Here is a 7,638-nt window from a genome sequence, read left to right on the forward strand (position 1 = left end):
TCATTTCTGAATAAGCTAGCATATAGTAATTTGCCATATACAGAGGGGAGCAAAGTTCCATGTAAATTCTTGAACCAAAATCCAGCTTCCGTTGGTGTTTCAGTGTTGCTAGTGCATGAGGACAAGGTAAACGTTGAATGTCAAGCACTTTACAGCTACAAGTTTTACTAACAAGGTTAACTAGGGCATCCGGACCATAGCCTCGCACAGTGAACTCTTGAGAATTAAGAGGATAGGCAAACAGTGCATTTGATAGTTCCATACGTTCTCGTAATAATTTTTCAGCTAATGGAACAAAGGTTGTAGTAAAATTATCTGACTCCGTATGACACTTATGGAACCATCGTGACAATGTCCTCTGGATTGCATCAAAAAGTGCAACTATTGCAAACTCTCTTTCTATTAGCAACTTCGAATTTATGGACTCAGCTATGTTCGTGGTCATGACATCAAATCTTCTTCCAGGAAAGTAAGCTCTACTCCATCGCTCGAAACCAACATCATGCTCAAGATACTTAGCAACTCTATCATCCTTGATTCAGATTTGTTAGAAGTGCTCCTCGAACTCATCAACCTAATAAGCTTTTGCCGTCATGTAGTTTGTCTGAAGGAGGCCAGCACACTTAAACTTTTATTTTATGTTCTTACCAAGGTGCCTCATACAGAATCCGTGATGTGCTTGAGGGTAAATAGTAACAATCCCCTTCTTTATAGAGTTGTGCCTATCAGATATTATGCACAACTCATCACTGTCAAGCACTATCATACGTAATTACTGATAAAACCAAGTCCACGACTTGTCATTCTCAGAGTCAACCACACACCATGCAAGAGGATATGTGTGATTCTCACTGTCCTATGCAATGGCCACCAACAATGTACCTCCATACTTTCCCATTAAAAAGCAACCATCAACAGCTAACACCTTTCTCATGTTTACAAAACCCCTTATAGCAAAACCGTAAGCAACAAAAAAATATTTAAACATCATATTCCTGTCCCACTTCAAAGCCGTCTTGCTACCTTCGTTCGTCAACTCAAGCATATAATGGTACGTTTCTAATACTGCGTACCCGTGCTCCAGCGTGCCCCTCACAAAATCTTGTGCACGTTGTCTCCCTTTCTAGCATTTCCAATAACTAACAACACATCCCAACTCTGTGTGTACAAGTCTCTGAATGTCTTTAGGAGATGGACCTTTCCCTTCAACGAACTGACTTTTGACAAATTGTCCAATAACATCAGCGGAGGCTTGTCGATGCTCACCTGAAATATGTCCCAAACCACATGTGTGCTCACGGGTATATGTGCTAAGAATAAATTTTTCGGACTCCGCCAACCTTCTACAGTAAACCCGTCACTTACACTTTTGGTCACGACATGCAACTGTCATAACCAATGAATTTGACTTTTTGGTGATGAACTCAAAATTACCTCTCACAGTAACAAGTTTTAGATTCCTCACCACTTCCTCTTTGTTGTCAAATAAATACCCTATGCGCAACTCTGATCTATCTGTAAAAACATGAGCTGATTCACTACTACTTGTAATTGCCCCCTCTGAACCTGCATAAACAACCATAGTGTTCTCTTCCTCACAAACTACACCTTCTGCATAATTTTTATTTAAAGGAATCTCTACATCTACGGGAACATGTACGGGTCCTCCTCAACATTTTCATTCTGCCGCCCATGACCAACCTCTTCTACAGTGTCCTCCTCACCACCCAATTCACCGTCTACTCTTGATTTTTCCACTAACAAATCAATGCCCTCGTAGTTCAAATTAAAACCAGGCAAATCTCCACCAACTTCCTCGTTATCCCCTTCCTTTGAACCAACTTCCAACGGTTTTCCTAAAAAAGAAACCCTTAAAATTTGCCTCAAATCATTATCGGCCACATCAATCATATATAACTTCACATTTTCATCCGACTTTAATATAGCAGGAGGTACCTTATAATGTTCAGGAACTCTGCTTAAAACATACTTCACAATTATATCACTACGTGAGCAACTCAAATCACCTCTTCTAATTATTTCATCAATCAACTCATCAAAACTAACCTCTGTGCTCACAGCAATTAGTATAACTTCTTTGCTCTTCCCAATCTACTTCCACCTACTTTATTCCTCAACCCACTCACCAAAATATTCAACATCTAAAACAACTTGTCTCATGTCTAATAATAGCCAACTACCTATAATGCAAGAAAAAAAATATTCTTAACTGATGTACTAAAGGTTGGAGTATTTTAAAAAGCATATGCATAGTCGCTTGACAGATCTGCTGTATCGCTTAAGCGATATAATGGATCGCTTAAGCTATCCAGTGTAAATAAGCATGATCGCTTAAGCGATATAATGGATTACTTAAGCGATCCAGTGTAAATAGGCATGATCGCTTAAGCGATCCATTGCCATTTACTGCTATACACAGACTTTTAGCAGATCGCTTAAGCGATCTATCTGCTGCATTACCAGGCGTACCAGATCGCTTAAGCGATCCAAAACACGTTTTCAGTCATCTCCACCTACAATCGGTGCTACCACCCCCAGCTACCCACAATGCAAGAAAATTTTCAACAAATTCCACTCCTTTCAAATTCCATTACATCAAACACAACCCAACAACCTAAACAACTAAATCAAAATCATAACCCAAACCCAATCCATCATTAAATCTTTGTAAATCGAAAGGAGAGATACACATGCCTGGACGAAATTTCAACAGCAGCAGGAGGAGGAGGAGGACGAGGAGGAGGACGAGGAGGATCTGTGTTGGAGAAGATGTTAATGGCGGAGGAATGCATTAATGTGGCGGGAGGAAGAAGAAGAAGGTGTTTGGGTTTGTTTGCAAGATTTTCGACTCTTTTGAGACTTATTATAATTTTTAAAAGATTACACAATTATTCATTAATTCTAATTAACCCCCTAATCATGTTTAATTAAGCTTAATAAAAAACAAGACCATTTAGTTAAAATTTACAAACTCTATAGCTTTTTAATTAAATTTTTAGTTAAAATGGTCTTTTAATAAAATCCCCCCAAAGCTCACCTTGAGCTCACAAGCCTCCTCACCATAACAGACACAAATAGCTCCAATAAGTGATCTACAAAACTCCAATCCCGTTTTAGAGAGAGAAACTGTAGTTTTTAAGTGTTTTAGCCACATATTCACATCCTACATCACAAGCACACACCCTTCAGCCTTCTAACAATCCCTGGACTTACACTTTTGCCAAAGATCCAGCATTATCTCGCTCCAGGATACAAGTTTTGTTTACTTTCTCTCTCTAGGATGAGTTGCATCAAGATAAGAAAGTCTTTTGTTTTAAATTTGTTAAAGGCATTTAGATTCCCATGTCATAATATATTTTTCCAACACGAAACATGATATTTTGAAGAATTAAAAACGCATCTACCATATCCTGTATATGTTAATTTCATGCGTTAGTTTAGAATATTTCTTATAACTGGTGACTCTTTGTGCATGTTTAATTGCTCTTTTGGGAAGGTATTTTTTGTCTTGGGCATATTAAAGTGTTTAAGAAATTATTTCATATTCGATTTTAAAGCTGAAATTGTAAAACCCGTATTTTCCACTAAAATACTATGCACAGACCCTTGCGTTTGACCGTTTGATTTTGATGTGCTTTAGAAACCGTTTCAATTTGGAGTTTTGGCTTAAAATTAGTATTTTAAAAACTTTTTCATGACTTATTGGATTAACCCAGCTTCAAACCAAAATCTTTTCCAAATTCGCCCTTGGTTTCCTTTGACTGTCATTAGCCATGCAAGTCTGCAATGAGATCCTTCTTTGAGCCAACCTCCGGAGGAAGTTCGCGGGCTGACTCTTCGAACTAATTCGTGGTGGGGAACTCAATGGAGAAGACAACAACGAATCTACCATTCCTGAAGCAAGCGTGTTTGATAGTGAACAGAAAGACAAAATTTTGTTTAATTAAGTTGAAGCCATTTGTAATTTAATTCGTTTGCTGAATTTTATTTATTATTTCTGTATCCCAAAACACCCTAATTAATAAGGGTATTTATGGAATTTATAACGTGCAATCAGAAAAAAAAAAATTAATTTTAAAAGTTTAAATGGAGTGTATTAAGAAGTGGGACTTCTTTAGTTAAACAATGGGGTGCCAATAGAACCACTCTAAATGTAGATAAGCACTTGTTCAAAAAATTACTTAAAACATAAAGTAGCATAACACAGTAATGCATCAATCCAAGGGCAGATCATGGATGCACATATCAACTTGCAACCTGGGTCAAATTTAAAAAAAAAAAAAAAAAAAAAAAAAAAAAAGTTTCAGTAGGATGAGTTATATGCCAGATGGTGGTGGTAAAAAAAGGTATCAAACTTGAATAGGCTATTTTATGAATTCGGTTTGTAACTTTGTTTTATGGGCTTTTCATGTGAGGTACGGGAAGTGAATTTTAGCCCTCATCAAATTGACCACTATCCCTCGTTATTAAATACACCCCTGTTATGTTTTAAAAGATTCTCTTTAAACCCCATTTAGTACCAAAAATAATCATGTTTAATTATGTTTTAATTAGGGTTTCATTTGCACCCTTTTTTCCCCCAATTTCAAACTTAATTAGGGCTTTCTATAACACTGTTTTCCCCTATTTTCAAACTTAATCAGTGTTTTTGTTTAGACCACTTTTCCACAATTTTTAATTAGACTTTTTTATACCCCCTTTTGCCAATTTTAAATTTGAAACTTAGTTTCTCTTCTCCAAATTTAGGTTCATTCACTATAATAATATATTTTAATAAAACAAAACATAATCAAAGCCAAATGGAGGCTCCAATGAAGGTACAAAGCTACAACTTAAACTTCAAAATTACATTCTCGGCCCAAATCACTACTTCTTGGGTCCCATGACAATTTACAAATATAAGCCCATGACATCATCAAATGTAAGCTCATGGCACCATCAAATTGGTAAGCCCTTAGTATTCCTTGGCATGTAAGCCCAAGGCATTTTGATATTCTTTGATATATAAGCCCAAAACATTCTGGCATTCCCTATTATATAAGCCCAAAACACTTTGCATTCTTTGATATGTAAGCTCAAAACATTCTGGCATTTACTAATATGTAAGCTCAAAACAATTGTAAAAGCCGTTAGCATTCTCTGACATGCAAGCCCAACGCATTTCGGCATTCTCTAACACTTAAGCCTAGGCATATATCCTTTCATACAAGCTCTTAGCACTCTCATAAGTAGACCTAGCAAAACGGGTGGGTGGATTGGGTACGGGCCGGGTCAAATGGGTACGTGTCCTTATACGGGTCAATATATACGGGTCCAATATTTTAGACCTGTGCCCTACCCTATACGGGTACGGGTGGACCCGTTTTTTCTCTCTCCATATTTTAGTTTTTCTTTTACCCCTAACAGTTTTCAATTATGACAATTACTCCCCCAAAATTCCTGCAGTTTTAATTTTTTACATTTACACCCCCTAAATCAACTACTCTAAATTCAATTCAATTAAGAATATAAACAAATAGGAACCAAAATAAACAAATAACACATAAACAAACAATAACATATAATACAACCAATAATGGTGTGTCTGTATATCGTTACATCAATTCAACCAAGTAAGAAAACAAGCATACCTAGCCATAGCATTTGCAATCGGTACTACATTTAACAAATTTGATAATTTTTTTCCCTAATAGGAATCCTGTTGCTTACATTACTCGTGCAACCACAAAACTTGGAACAAAGCCAGCTCCCTTCATGACAGCTTTTTCATCAAAGGGACCCAATAAAGTAACCCCAGAGATACTTAAGGTATAATTGGCAACTCAGTTTCCTTAAACATAGATCTTAAGCCATCTGAATGGGATAATAATTAGATTTGTACATATGTTCAGCCTGATATCATAGCTCCAGGAGTGAGTGTTCAGCCTGATTGGAGTCCTGCAGCAATTAAATCTGTAATGACTTCAATCTGTAATGAGTTGGAAATTTGTAACTCCTTCAGCTTAGAAAGCCCTGATAAAGGTGGAAAATTAGAGGTTAAATAAATTAGCCAAACATAAAAAATTTAGAGACAACAATTCATGCCAAATTCTTCACTCGGTCTTCAACCAAAAAGAAAAGAAAGCATATAAACTATTTATCGAAAAGACTGTTAAAAACATACTAAAAAACACACCAATAGAAATAAAAAAACAACGAAAAACACGAACCCAGCTAACATAATCAATTCAAAAAATCAGCAAGACAAAATAGTTAAATTCTAGGGTAGCATGGCATTCATGGCTCATTTTGAGAAAAATAAATAAAAAAATCCACGTAAACCATCATTAGCAACTACACTAAAGACAGTAGAAAAACTTACCATGAACAATGGAGCTATGTAATAATCTCCTTGAAGATAATCAAATGACCTCGTCACCTTCTGCCGATAATCGAACACAATATCCGCTGCAATAAATGAAATCAAGAAATTTCACAATTTTAACTAATCCAAATAAACTTGTAAGAACAATAATTTAGGAATGCCACCTCAAATGGTAGCCAATACAAAAGCTTCTTCCCAAATACTTGAGCATAAAAAATACTCATGTAATTGACGATTCAATTCATTCCAAACAAATAAATTAAATGGAAGCCACTAGAAAAGTTTCTGATTCTCTCAATTCCCTGAACTCTCAGATTTCTTGCAATTTCGTAAATTTCCTCTCTGCCCAAACAACTCAAACCAAATTGTATCTAATTTATTCTCACGTTTTCACATTTCCTCTCCCAACAACTAAAACCAGATTAAAACTAAGTACAATTATAATTTTCTCACTTTTTCACATTTGCTCTCTGTCCAAACAACTCAAACTAGATTAGAACTAAATTAAATTCCAATTTTCTCTCACTTTCTCACATTTTCTTTCTACCCAATTTTCTCTGCCCAAACAACTCAAAGAAGATTAAAACCAAGTAAAATTCTTATTTTCTTCCACTTTCTCAAATTTTCTCTCCGTCAAAATAACTCAACCAGATTAAGAATAAATAAAATTCTCATTTTCTCACGTTTCTTTCCATCCAAACAAGTCAAACAATAAAACTAAAGTAGAAATTATAATTTGCTCTCACTTTCTCATTTTCTCTCAGTCTAAACAACTCAAATATATATCAAAAATAAGTACAATTATTGAAAGTATTTCATATCATTAAAAGTTTTTCAGACTGGATTTGGGCCGTTCACTTTTCTTCCTGCTATCTCTTATTAACCATTCATGCTCATTTGGCTGTTCTTCACTACCTCTCATTTTGTCTCCATCCAAACAACTCAAACTAGATTAAAACTGAGTCAAATAAGTGAAAGTATTTCATATCTTTCAAAGTTAATCATTTAAAAAATTTGTGCAAAGACATCAGTCAACATTTTTAAGGAAACACAGTTTTGGTAATATAAATTTCAGTGACTAGCAAATACACATAACCGATAATAATTGATTCTAGTATACATCCCTTATACATTTAAGTAAACCCCACTTGCAAAACCCATCAACCAGGGGAACCCAACACAAACACACTCAACGATATAGATCGACGTACAAGGAAAGCTCACACAAAATATGTCAAAAAAACAAAAACAAA

General features: G+C 35.5%; 1 long non-coding RNA gene across 1 annotated transcript; it reads left to right on the forward strand.

Annotated features, from left to right (window-relative positions):
* The first annotated feature begins 5,595 nt into the window (after positions 1 to 5,595).
* LOC116139220 lies at positions 5,596 to 5,942 on the forward strand. Its single transcript, XR_004129421.1, has 3 exons — positions 5,596 to 5,633; positions 5,715 to 5,829; positions 5,913 to 5,942. It is a non-coding gene; the product is annotated as an uncharacterized LOC116139220 (long non-coding RNA).
* Positions 5,943 to 7,638: the final 1,696 nt, after the last annotated feature.

Source organism: Pistacia vera, unplaced genomic scaffold (genome assembly GCF_008641045.1).
Source record: "Pistacia vera cultivar Batoury unplaced genomic scaffold, PisVer_v2 Contig349, whole genome shotgun sequence".
Lineage (NCBI taxonomy): Eukaryota > Viridiplantae > Streptophyta > Magnoliopsida > Sapindales > Anacardiaceae > Pistacia > Pistacia vera.